Source organism: Dermacentor silvarum, chromosome 4 (genome assembly GCF_013339745.2).
Source record: "Dermacentor silvarum isolate Dsil-2018 chromosome 4, BIME_Dsil_1.4, whole genome shotgun sequence".
In the NCBI taxonomy this organism is placed as follows: domain Eukaryota; kingdom Metazoa; phylum Arthropoda; class Arachnida; order Ixodida; family Ixodidae; genus Dermacentor; species Dermacentor silvarum.
The window spans coordinates 102,911,076-102,925,497 of record NC_051157.2 but is presented as its reverse complement, the minus strand read 5'-3'; positions in this window follow the sequence as shown (position 1 = coordinate 102,925,497).

The following is a 14,422-nucleotide window of genomic DNA, read 5'->3' as shown; positions in this document are numbered from 1 at the left end:
ACCAAGGCATATCTTGAGGGCTTGGGCTTAGGATGCTTGGATTATGTTGAGGTTAGTTCTGCAGGTGTTGGAGATGACCGGTAGGCTGTACCGCAGAAACCCAATAATGAGGGCCCTGTACAGTTGCAGCATATATTGTACTGACACTCCCCAGCTCTTTCCTTCTGGGAACCTAAACATATGGCAGATTCCCGTCAGTTGTTCACTCACATAATTCACATGATGGGTCCAGGAGAGATTTCTGTCAATAACCACCCCCCATAATCTGTGACTTGTGCTGTACTGAGATCAGCTGTTCGTCTAGGGATATCACATATGGAGACATTGGTTTCCTGGTAAATACCACCACTGCACACTTATCACGTGATATTTGAAGTCCTTGTACTCGAAGGTAAGATGCACAAGGCAAATGCAGCATCAAGTTCGTCCATAGTGAAAGGACTGTTCATGCGGGGGTCACGTGAAATCGGCGAGTGTTCGAGCGATGATGTTCCGGCGGATCTTGTTTCGCCAGCAATCCTCCTGCAGAAATTGTCAGCGACGTCAATCTCTCTGCATTGATGATGAAGGGCCAATGACTTTAAAAGGTGGCGCTGCTGAGGGGTTCCACGGAGACCACGAACAGTTCTCGATATTTGAGACAGATGTTTTCTTGGATCCAAGGACTCGCAGAGCACCATCGATCTTTGTGACGCGAGTTTGTCCATGCGACGCTGAATTTTCTTTTCAGTTCTTTTGGCCAACCTTAAGTCATGTACAGACTTTGTACGTCTGTATCTTCGCTCTGCACGGTGACGATTGCACGAAGCTTCTCGAGCTCGATTTCGTATTCGGTGCGCGTAGGTGTTCTCGAAAGTGAACGCGTGGCAGCCTCTAAGGCACCCTTGATAGTGTCCTCTAAGCTAAAGGACAAGCCTTCACGACAGCCGTCTTCCACAATTGATTTAAACATCGGCGAGTCGATACATTGGTTGACGCAGGCTAACTTGTGTCCATCAGCCCTTCAATCCTAAGATGTGTGGGGAGGTGGCCACATCTCCGCGTTTCACTATCGGAAAACCACCTAACCTTTTTGTTGAAGGGTCGTGAAACAAAGGTTAGATCCAGGCAGCTAGTGTAGACAGATCCACGCAGAAAGGTGGGGCTTCCATCGTTTAGCAATAACACAGTTCTTGTTTGAGGCAAATGACGCTAATATTATATCCCTCGAGTTTATCTTAGAGCTTCCCCAGGGATAGTGGTGGACATTAAAATTTTTAGTCAACACCCATGGCTGCGGAGTCGCTGTCTTGATTCGCCGTAACCGCTCGCAGTCCAGTCGACTTGAGGGCGAAATGTAGGCTCCTAATACTGTGAAAGTGCGCTTGCCTTTCTTTACCTGTCAGACACACGTACTGGTTTTCATGGTCAGGCGGCATTGCATGATGGACATACGTAAGATCACGTCGTATGAAAACGATAATATTGCGGCATTCAGCGCGTGTGGGGCACATGAAGCGCTCATACCCGGACAGTCTGATGTGAGCATATAGGGGCTCGCACATGGTGATAATGGGGAACTTATTCATGAACACTAACTGTCGCAAGTCCGACATGCGTGACTTATGTCCTCCGGCGTTCCACTGAAATATCGACCCGTTCCGGACCTCATCAAGGAACGACAGCTTCTGGCGAGCCATGATTTCAACTGAGAGCTGCAAGCACTACACTCAAAGTGACCAGCAGCTGTAGCACACTTTGCGCGGACGAAGATTTCATTTGTTCAGTATAACGCGAATGGCATTCATCAGAGACCGCAAAATTTTGATGACCTGGAGATCATCAGCCAACATCGCTTCAACAGTTGCCGAAGCCGTCGCACTCTAGAGCCTTAATGCAGACTACATTGCTTACTCCGTGCCCTCCCTTCACCCTGATACCCCTAGTGCAGGGTAGCAGTCGAAATTCCGTCGTCCAGTTTCCACCGTTGCCTTCCATTTTTCCAATTGCATCTGTATTCTTTTGTCCTTAATTTTTTACTTTAATCCAATCGATTCCTTGCCACATTGTTGGCACATTGCGGTAGGTAGGCAGCTTAGGTAGGTTAGGCATAACCTATCTAACCAACCAACCAGGCAGGCATGCTATGATTGTTTATGACATGTTCGTATCTCACGACCAGTCGTGGTTTTCATTACGAGGAGCGCTTCGTGCCCCGTGACGTGAAAGGCGTGCTTATAAACAACAATGGTTACATCAGCTGGCAGACCTGTGAGGCAGGCTAGCGCACCATCTACAATGTCATCTGTGCTGCTGTTTCGCCTGCTAGTTTGGTGGCAAATCTGTGCATTACTACACCATCATCATGCTTGGTTGCACAGAAGTTCACTAGGCAGTATGATCCGTTATTATGGAGTTTTAGCTACGTTTTAACCTGTCCACAAACTTCAAACCATTCATGGTTTGCTGGGTAACCGCACAGGTGTACGGCAGGAACGACATGGGTAGTGACATCTGGCGACGTCTAACCAGAAGCGAAGCAAAACTAATACTGCTACAGCAAAGACGCGCAAGAAAAGCACCAAGGAAGAAAAATATACATTGACGCTGCCTTAAAATACAATGAAGCTTCACGCAAAATTTATGCCACTACAGCTTATTACCCAGAAAATAGGGCAAGCACAGGCCACGAGCCACAGTGGCTGTGCTTGCTGGATACCACTGAGCTTGAACTATAAGCCATAAAAGAAGCGAATTCCAGTATCTGATGCGGGCACAGAAGCCACGGTTCGCATTGCACTGACAGTCAAGAAGGCCACAAGAAATTCAAGCCCGATCCTACACAACTACCATTGCGCGCTGCATAAAACAAGCCTGCCGCCACCTGAGGGATAAGAGACGTGTACGCATTGTATAGTACACTAGACACCAAGCCACAACATGAAGAGAGTGGGGCACAGGGCGGCCCATTAGTTTGCAGGCGAGAAAGCTAAAGAGGACCGCCATCGCAGCCTTGAAGTGAGTCCAGCAATGTTGGACCACACGCTAGTTCCCAGTCATCCGTTGCTGATCCACACCCCCAGATTGCCCGACCGAAGTACGCGAGGAAGGCTCTACTACGGGAGTCCCTTCCTAGCATCCTTCCTACCATTCCCACTCGTCTTCCCATAGCAGTTAGGCCAGAGCTAAGGCATCCATTACGGCAAATGTTCTAAGCAAGTGGAGACGAACACAAGTGGGATGCCCCAAGTGCCCTGCGATCAGCATTGATCTCAAATATCTGATCTGGTCCTATCCTACCACAGCCAGCCTCAGGGACAAGTAAACCCGACCTCTAAGGGATTCGTCGTACGACGACTTGGTCGCACCGCAAGGAGATGCCACCAGAACAATAAATAGCTGTCCTTCGCTAAGGTGGCAGGTATCCTTCCTTTCACCTGATCCCTTACGCCCATCTTAGGCCACAAGCCATCCTTTCAAATAAACGTTTCAATCAGTCAATCTATTAATACTGCAACTTAAATATTCTACCTAACTGCCAAGTAAAGCGTTGGTAATGTCATAAGATGGGGCTGCACGGTTTTTTTTTTCTAACAATTTTGATGAGGTACGGCCCTCCCAAGGGACCGCACCTTTTGGTCCAATGGTGCTGGCGCTGTGAGCGACTTGCGCACACCATGAACCCGGCTCTCGCCATCTAGTAGCGGCACGCAGAAATACGCACCCCGCCAAATTTAGCTGCGCATGGCATCGCAGCACCAAAGGCAATTGCTTCTCCATTGGAAATTGTTTTTCCAAATGTTGGGCTGCCAAGTTGGGGTTGCCGTTCTTACACGGGTGGGGCCCTTACACGAGTCTGTAAGGTAATCGTTAGCCTAAGTACATTACAATAACTGCCTTTGAAAATAACTCTGAGGCAACAAAAAGAAATTTAAATGCATTGTAGATGTATAAATTGTCGCAGGATGCCGCCACCAGCTTTTCTACTGCCGGCCACGGCACCGATAATCTGTAAATCTGTAGATGGTATTAAGTTTGCGCGAGCGCTTCGTGTGCGCATGTGAGTACGCTTCGTGAGCGGTCAGTGCAAGGCACCCAATGCAAACAGTGCTGAGTCGTCTTCCGAACGGCAAGACCAGCAAAGGACGTCGCTCGACATTGAAATCTTTCGCCGAAACTCGTGACCTAATGTCGTTTACAAAGAGGGCCCAAGCTACTTACTATATCCATAGATGCAGCACTTCCCGATTGGCCGCTCACACGAACTCCAAAATTAAATTAAAAGGCATTCTAAGCAACATTTGCTAACGATACATTACAGATCATGCCTATGAGCTCGCAGCAGTGTAAACCACCAGTTATTTCGAGTTAAACGCTTTGTGTCAGTACCCCTTTATTAAGAGAGAGAGAGAAGTGAGCAAGGAAAGGCAGGGAGGTTAACGAGACAGTCCAGTTTGCTACCCTACACGTGGGGAGGGGGATGGGGGAGGGAAAGAAAGAGAGATGAAGACAGGAGTCTTAATCGCACTTTAACATGCACTGAGGCAGGTGCAGCATATTTAAAGCCGGGAACTCAAGTCTGTCGCTTTCAGGTACTGTAGAAGAGCGCGAATGACCTTCTGGGCTGATGAGCTGTGAGGCCAGGCAACCTTACTAGAATCGGAAACAAAGTTTAGTGGCATAAAATAAGGTTGCTATTTAATGTGACAGCGTTAACTCAGAGAAAAATGCAGCAGAAAATGCAGAAACACTTATTGTGCATAACTGAGGTAACGTTCACTCACGTTGAAGGTGCCCTAATATTTTCAATGTTCTATTACATGAGGTCGAAAGAAATTGCTTGCTTTAGAATTTGAGAAAAAGTTTTAGACTGCAGAGCACCACATTTACACTCGTATAAGTTCTGAAATGGTGTTATTTGTATTTGATTCCACTATTCCACTTAATTAGCGCCAACGTATTTTTGATAGACTTCATAATAGGGCTGTGTGCAAACAAAAAACAACGAGAGAAGCACACATAAGGGGACTGAAATGGCGTTTTTAAATGTACATACGTTGTTGCACCGTTTAAGAATCTCATGTGCAGGATGTTTATGCGCAACCCAGAAGAACGGTCTTTTTACACTGAGTAGTGGGTTCGGTTATACTGAAATTTGTTTTTAACCCTTTCGGGCCCAAATTAATTCTGTTCATTGAAAAAAATTGGTCTTTGCAATTTCAGATGTACATGATCGTGGTAGTTAAAAAATTTTAAAATCTCTGCTCACACTTTTCAATCAAAACTTATTAGATGATTCCAAATGGAATCAGTGGGACTTGGTGGACTTGAAATGCGTCGTTTCAAGGAGTGAAAAGTCTATTTTAGATCAAACTCTTTGAAGCAATTCTTTTCTTTGTTGAGGCAGAGGTGTGTGCCACACTTCTCGCACCGAATGCGGGAGTAAGAGCACATTCTTCTCTATTTTTTCTAGTTTGCGCAATGACTTCTTTTTCATCGGACGAATCAATGTCATCTCAAGGGATCAGCACAAGCTTCGCAACTTCTATCTTTTTCTAATGAAAGTTGCATGCGCTGATTGTCGCCATCTGTTCCGAAAGAAATTGTTTCCGTATTACGGAGGGATTTCGTAAAAAAAAGTTTATCTACACGCCATAAGCTCATATTAACAGCATAAAATCACAAAAAGCTCAGCAAGGCTACACCAATAATACAGGCTCCTGACGCGATAATGATCCATCAGGTAACACGCGCCCAAAACATGGCCAAGTACGGCATGAAAACGCTGTTTGAGCTCGAACAAACACGCGATTTAGTCAGTGAGGTAACGTCAATCGAAAATGTATTCGGGGCCGCTACGTCCCAATGATTCCATTTGGAATCATCAAGATTCGCGAAGGTCTCCGGTACCCGCAAATACTTTTCGCCGAATAAATTTACTGCGAAGGGATAGCACATCACCTAATAGTCCAAAACCAAATGTTCGAGACAAAAATAAATTAATTGTCGTACCTCTGCACGGTGAAAAGAAGAGGGGATATCAGCTAATGGCAGGAACAGTGCAAGCGATTCTTTTACTTTTTTTCGTTCAGAGGTGACAGCATTTCCTTGAGTCTACCAGCTTGCCAGCATATGTAGAGCAAGGGCTAAATATGAGTTGTAGCGTAAGAACAACCTTTCTTTTTCAACCCGTGGTTACCCACTGAGCTACAAAATTGATGATTTCATTTGGAATCACTGGGCCTTAAAGGGTTAAAGCTACAAGGGGTAAGTACAGGTTTCAAGCGTAACTATCACATTTTCTGCGATACAAGGCAAAGGTCTGCTATGAAATGAAGCAGTTCGATGATAAAAAAACTTCTCATTTTGAAAATAACTGATTTGTATGATATAAACAATATAACAAGATATTATTTCATGTTAGTACGGTTATTGCTTTTCAAACCTTTCTTTTTCAATAGTTACAATAAAGTAACCTGGGTACCTTACTACTCCCACATAGCAGCAAAATTTCAATAACAATTAAATTCATCCTTGTTGTGTTTGTGGCCACTTACGACCAAGTCTAGTATCATCAAAAAGTTCGCTGATCTTAGGAAGCCCAGAAGCTGCAAAGAACGTCACGGAGGGTATGGTTTTACGGGTTGCTGGGTAGCGAATATAGTGTCTGGCTCCCCTTTTGAAGATTCTGAGTTCGAATTCACCACTGGATATTTTTTGGCAGCCTATTCAATAAATTACATTGGCCTCTAGTTAGGTAGGCGCATTCATCTGAATAAAGTGTGAAGTACGACGCGCTTACAAAATACCTTTTCTTTAATGCGTAAGAATTTTTATGCCTACCGAACGAGGAAACCCGACCCTCCATCCATCCGTCCGCCCTGTTGTAGCGTAATACGAATCGCTATAAAGAAATTAATGTATAAAACAAAATGAATTCGAAAGAAAAAACGTCAGCCGTGGTGAGTTTTCAACCCACGACCCTAAGCTCACATGCAGAGTGTCTTACCCACTGGGCTAAACACCCACGCTTGCAGAAGGAGAATATATCTGAACCAAATGAAAGTGTTTTACCGATGGTACAAATGTCAAAGGAAAACAGTTTATACGAAGACTTTGTTAAAAGATTTGGTGGTGGTGGAATAAAATCCATCTCTAGTACCACATGTACAGACGACTTGAGCATTGTAGACATGAGGAAAATTTCTATTTGGCGAAAACTTAATGCCAAAACGCCGCACCTCGATCCGTTTCAGTGGTAGTGTGATGCGCCTTCCGTTAGGGCGTTCCTTCAGCGACAAAAATGCAACCTATCTCTGAGGGCTCATAAGCTTCACGTCACGCAACCCAGACAGAAAGCACTCAATGAGTTGATAAGGAGTTGATAAGGATGTGTTCGACGCGGATGGATAAACTACTAAAGAGCGATAAGTGCTTTTAATGGTCGAAGGAATTCTGATAAGGTTAATGAGCACCGATAAGGGCTGATAAGAGCCAGAACAAGTGCGATAAGGTTGATAAGAACCAATAAGCGTTCATAAGGGTCAGATCATGTCCCAAAAGGTTGATAAGGACAGATAGAGGTTGAAACGGATCGAATGAAATGCGATGAGGTTGATACCGACCGTTAAAGATTAATAATGCTTGGATCGAGTCCGATAAAGATGATAACAAGCAATACGTACGGGTTGATAAGAGTACGATCCGATCCGATAAGGTTGATAACGACTGAAAAGGGGTGATAAGGGTTTATAGTGGCAGGATCAAGTTTCATAACATTGATAATGACACAGTGCTGCGTGGAGATGATCAAGTGATTGCTTACGCATGCTTAGACAACTGCCAGAGGAGTTTCTGCATGATTTTTTTTTATTTCACTCCTCCTTAAACCAACACTTTTCCTTGCGTATAATAATCATAACACTCAATTTTTCGGGTATGGCTTGTTATCATGGGACAAACCAAACGCTCACTTAAGGGTGTAAAATGTTTTTCTGAGTAGCAAACGTCACGAACACTGGACAGATTTGTAAGTATACAACAAACCACTACTATAGCTTAATATTGCTTCTTAAGGGTCGAGTGAGGGAGGTGTTGCATGGCAGTGGACATCGTTAAAACCGCCTCGCTGAATGTGGACACCAATAATATTTCAAGGCAGAATATAAATCAACAGCACTTGACATTTCCACGTGAACTCCATCCTACCGACTGTGCGCAATGCTGCATATCCTTTGTGACATAAATGAAACCGGTATATTTCGCACGTAATGGTCGTGCTTTGAAATCAGTGTGATTGTAAGTTAGAATCTGGCAGACCATCGATGAGACCCAGATAGACATGAGAAACAACGCCAAGCTTTTACATTACGCAGTGCCTGCCACATTTATACAAGTTTGTTAGAGTATATCTCAGCGCAAAACGGAGAAAACATAAATTAGGATTTCTTTTTAAAATGTGTACTACGAACAGTTCTTGTCGTGTCTTATTAAAAGACGAAGGTTGGGGCACAAGACGATCATGGTATAGAAAGCGACATACGCAAGGAAAAGACAATAAAGACAGTTTAAAGGTTCGCAAAAACACAAACAGCCGGAAAGACAGCCTGCAATGAGTAGACACGGAAGTGAGACCTAAGCAGACATAGCAATAAACAAGCTCGAATCGAATGTTCGGCGACAGAAGTTCCCAAGAGTGAGCGTCCCTCGAGAACCTCTCTCCTGCTGACTACTCTGGGTTCTCTTACTCCCATTTTCGTTGCCACAGGCGTCTTTACTGTAACTTATTTTTCACACTGGAAAAATAAATTCCTGTTTTTCCTTTTTTCTTATTTTCTAGCAGCAAGACCGCACTGGCCCCTGTAGCTCTCTGAAGCGTTTTCTAAACATCGCCCGAATGAGCACTAAGCAATCCGCCTCCTAAATTCCTTCTCACAAACCCAACCCCCTCCAACTCAGCCAGGTGCTCAAATTTCGCTTTCACGGCAATTTCACGACACGGCGATCGAAGGGCTTATTTTTCTTTTCATTCGAACGCAGCTTTGAGCTTACTCTGACGGTCAGACCATCACACACACCATCACACAATAAATTTCCTGCGAGGCAGCGCCAATCTTTTAATAAATACATTTAACAATATAATGGATCAATATATAATTAATGAAACATGGACAAACATGGAAGCGGCTCAAACTACTGCAATATCCCTGAGCTCTCTCTTTTACACATCGAAAATGAAGCTCGATGTACACTTTGCCTTCTTCCCGACCTGACCTGATGCAAAAGAAATGTGTGCGTCTTTCTGCTGTCCTGTATTGTTCATAAAAAAGCTTTTGTTTTTCTGTAGTCCACGCGCTTCGTAGGGCTTGAATTGCACTTCATTTATAGCTGGCCGATTTTCAGCTGCACCATCCTTAGTGAAGCAAGGAAGCATTGACATTGCTCCAGCCAGCTCCGTGCACTGTTTCTTTTCTACAACGCAAGACGCCTAGGGACACATACTGTAGCTCGTAAAATTCGAGTGCATAAACTGTAGCGGCACGCGCTGAAGGCCGAAGCAAGTGCAACGCAAAATAAAACATTAATGGAGCAAGGACGTATATAATCAGTGGCTGCAGAGCATAAAAATTGTACAAAAGAGGCAAAACACTTCCATTCGAGAGCAGATCAACCCGACTTTCTTGGCAATGCAGTACACTATTTATTATTTGTTGGTGGCTTTTACACCGTGCTCTAAAGAATTTGACAGTGTCTATAAAACATTGATGTATTCTTTGTTCGTGTAATTTTTGACGAGATTTTACAACAGGGAAAAAACGCTGCCTGTGTGATACACCGTGAGTTATGGCACTGCATGTGAGGGAAAGTTTATGATGGCTGGGAGTGGGCTGGGGAAATATAACGGCACATAAGAGGAGCGAGATGGGAGATACAATTTACGGGATCATCTCGTCTCACAGCGGACAAAGTGTGCGACATGAGGAAGCTAACGACGCGCGAAACATTGAGAACAAGTTTTGTGTTTGTCTTTGGTTTGATTTCTTCATTCTGTAATGGGGGTGGCAGAGTTTATGGTTATGAAGTCACCAGCGACCGAAACTACTCTTGACTTGGCAGGATCCGTTAGCAGGCCGCATGGAGTCAGTTGGTGTACGTTGCGGCCCCCAAAACAACAACCGTGAATATCATTCCCAAAAAGCACATAGTGCAGTGCGAATGTGTTCTTAAGCCATGACATGTGCTAGCTCATATTAGGAAATGAAAATAATAATCCACACGCACAAACTAAAAAGAAATGAAACTTGCTGGTAAGGTATGTCAAGATGTTTCTTGTCGTAAATGGCTAGCAGGCAACAGTGTGAACAAGTATATTTAGTAAAAAAGACGTTGTAATCCAATTTAACTTTGACTTGTGGTCACTGCAAACGTGGGTAAGTTCAAGCCTGCACGAAGTATATGAATCTCATACAGTGTTCTTGAGAATTCTTCTCGCTCTTAATTTGACAAGAGCGCCAACTATTGTCATTGACCCACTTATTTATTTATTTATTTATTTATTTATTTATTTATTTATTATTTATTTATTTATTTATTTATTTATTTATTTATTTATTTATTTATTGTAACCTCAGAGTTGAGGCATCAAAAGGGAGAGGTCAAAAATACAAAAGTATGCATCGAAAAAGTATACATTATTGCTTCTATACCAACGAAGTTTTTTCTTAGCTTTCGCCGTGATCCTTTGAAAACGTTGTTTTCAAGAAAGGTTATTATAAATGTGAACTCCGAGGTACCGGTAAGACGAATCAGATTCTAATGGGATGGCATTCAGGAAGTAATCTGAAGTAGTTAATGAGCAACGTGAAACGTGCATAGATTTACATTTAGTAACATTTAATTCCATCTTCCAAGAGAGCCACCAAGTAAGAACGTTGTTCAACTCGCGCTGAAGATCAGCAACATCATCATCGTTAATTATGTTCCCATATACCACGTAGTCGTCAGCCAATAAAGACATTTTTGAGGAAATATTAGTTGCTAACTTATTAATAAGGATCAGAACTGAGACCTGCGGATCTACTCAGAAAACAGGTTCAGTTCGTGAATCCAAATCGTTATCAGAGACGAATTGAGAACTGTTGGCAAGAAAAGATCTGTACCAGTTAAAGACGTTAGGATCGATATTAAGGCGCTAATTTGAAAAAAGTAGTAAGGCATGACTAACTTCATCGAACGCTTCACAGAAATCCAGGAAAATGCAGTCTCTTATACTTCCAGAATCTAGAGCCTGATGCAAATCATTAGTGAAAATTAGTAGCTAAGTTTCACAGGAAAATCTCTTACGGAAACCGCGTTGTGCTGGTGTGAAAAAGTAATCATTTTCTAGAAAACTTGCTTTGTATGAAAATATAGTATGCTCTAGAATGTTACATGGGACCGATGCAAGGCAAATATGACGATAAATACGAGATCAACAGTTAATCTGACTTTGTACACTGGGTTTATTTCAGCATTTAGCCCTTCGGAACAGCTGCATCCCTCGGAACAGCTGCATGCAGATTTAAATTATTTTAAAAATGCAGCTTAGAATGATAGACGAATACTCTAGCGTATTTTTTTAGAAATTTACTATTTGTTGCGTCAGTACCACTAGACAATGATATAATAGCGCGGACTTCCTCCGACATAACCCCTATGTAGTCCATTTGGCAGAAAGGTAAATGATGTGAACGGAGGTGAACTTTTATTACTTCTTGGATGAAATAATATTTAGAAAAATGTTTTCTTTAATACTGTAGCGCCCTGCTGATCAGGTACCAACTTTCCATCGGACGTTAAAAGTTTGTGCTTTATGTTTGTTGTCCCGCATAGCGTTCAAAAAAGAGCCGCAGTTTCACCCGAAAGGCGGAGCATCGATTTCGATAGCAAATTAGTACACAGCTATACGAAGTATGGATAGTAGTCTTATCGGCCGTATAAACTTGCAAATATTCGCTTGCAAACTACATTAACGAGCGTGGTGTCAGCGCACACAAGCAAACATGATTGCATCACACTCGATGACCGCGGACACACGCTGTCGAAACGCCAGCGTCAGGAAGCGTGTATCGCTTCAACGCAAACTGAGCGACGAGAACACCGTACGCACAAAGGTATGAACCACCTGCAAATGGCTTTCAAAAGAAGGTGCGCGACGGTGCGCCGCCGTGCGAAGTACGCAGTTGGTGCCAGATAGAACGCCGACCTCTCCCCCACTGCGTCCCTCCTTCGGCGCGCGCGCGAGATATAGCCGCGTTCGTCGGTTCCCATGCGTGCGGTCGCGGATTGCGCAGTTGCTGACAGAAAACAACGCCCCCCCCCCCCCCCCCCCCCCCCCCCCACCCCATCCCATCCGCCCACGGCCTTTCGCTTTCGCACGACGGAAGACGGCGCGTTTCCAGTCAGCTTCCCCACGGCCGTTGGATAAAGAAAAGGTGGCTTCCCTCTTTTGCGCGCGCCAGATTGAGCCCGGGATCGTTGACTCCCCTCGCACTCTTTCACTCGCACATACACATACAGTGCGCGGCGACGGTGTTATCGTCTTTGAACTGGATACGAAACATCACGGCGGCGGCGACAGCAGAAATGCGGTGGGAGTGTCCATATCATTGCTATCGCAATAAAAGTGCTTTGGGTTATTTTTCACCATGTCCGATTGCATGGGGTTAAAAAACGTGAACTTGGCTTTCACTCAACTTGATAGGTAGCATTGGCAGTTTGCATTCAAGCCAAGGCGCAGCTGACCCATATGTGCGTGCCGCATGAAAAAGCCTTTTCTTGCGGTTCGAAAGGAGGTTAAGTGCCTATTATTATACCATGGGGCATTTTTTCCTGAGTATACTTTTCTAGTGGCAATATAGTGGTGAGTTAATCCTAAAACCTTCCTTTTGAACAGCAGCAAGTTTTCTTCGATTTTTCGGTTATAATATTCACATAAAAAGTGAGCCAAATACAAGGACAGGTTAATGTTAACGGCATCGAAGTCAGCCTTAGTATAATTTTGGGGTGTTTTTAAGCATATAAGTAACCCGGAGACTGGCAGCGAGAGTAGAGGAAGAACTACCGTGTGATCGCAAAGGCATAGGAAGAAGTGATCGAAGAAATTATGCAGGGGACGTAGTTAAGGTAAGGCAAAAGCGGAGATGTGGCGGACGTTACACGTGCCGCTCGAGGTGGCGTTTGGGCCAAGACTCCACCAAGCCCATCGATGAATACATCCAGTAGTAGGAATAAGGCAAAGGTTTTAATTTAAACTATGTACACCGGCCCCGAGTACGGAAGCCCACTCCATCAGGAGCATATTCAACGTCTGACTTCGTATCAGGTCCCGTCAACACCACCCCACAGCACCACCGGTCTCCACTTATATATATATATATATATATATATATATATATATATATATATATATATAGTGCTACTGAGACCTTACAAAGTTGCGACGTAACGCTAGCGCATTTTACTCGCATTTGCCGCTATATCGTCACTGCACCTTTTTATTTTTTTTATTAGGAGTGAGCCGTTCCATTCGAGGCCACATCAAATGTAAAACTGTTTTTCTTGTGTGAGTGGGTGCAGAAATGCTTAGCATGTAATAATAAAACCGGGTTTTCGGAGCCTTTAAAATCCTGTCTAAAAAGTGCACATTGGACCGCAACGCCGACGCGTGTCTGCGCCTGGTGTTGCGGCTCGCGTATATATCCACCTGCCACGTGGGTGGAAACAAAGCTGGCTTATCAGCCACCGTCCGGGGCCAAAAAATGCGCGCCTCTTACCGTTCGGTTTTTATGCAAGAGCGAGTTCCAAACACCATAATCCCCACAAGTCGGCGCATTCAGTGCATCACGCCTTGCGCTCAATCCTTGGCTTCGCCCTTAACTTGCACTATCGACGGCCTCGTTTCCTCACAGAGGCACCGTTCTCCCCTTCATTCTTTCGACTTGCATCTCTCTCTCTTCCTCTCACTCGCACCACAGTCCTCTATTTATGTAATCTCGAGCAGCCGTTGCGGTCGCAGGCTCGCAGCGACCGCATACTTCTCTCGCAGCAAAATGCTAATGAGGAAGAAGCAGCGTCGCACCCTGCCTGCGGGGGTAGTGGTGCCGAAGACAGAGGATGCGCATTGCCGTCGAGCTGTCCTGCTAGGCATTTCTGGGAATCAGGAAGGTCCGTGGGCGAGACTGCCTCAAAGAAAAGGATAGCCAGCAGCGTAATGGACTAAAGTGTATTTGACCGTGTTTATTAATGAGGTGGCCGCGACTCACGCAGAACTCTGCCAAGACTGGTAGGGACGACTTTTTTTTTTTCCTGAAGGGTGCCGGCAGTAAGAGCCGCAGATGTCTTTGCATTGTGAACGCGGAAGCTAGGACCATGTGAGAAGATGTGCGCATTACAGATGATGAAA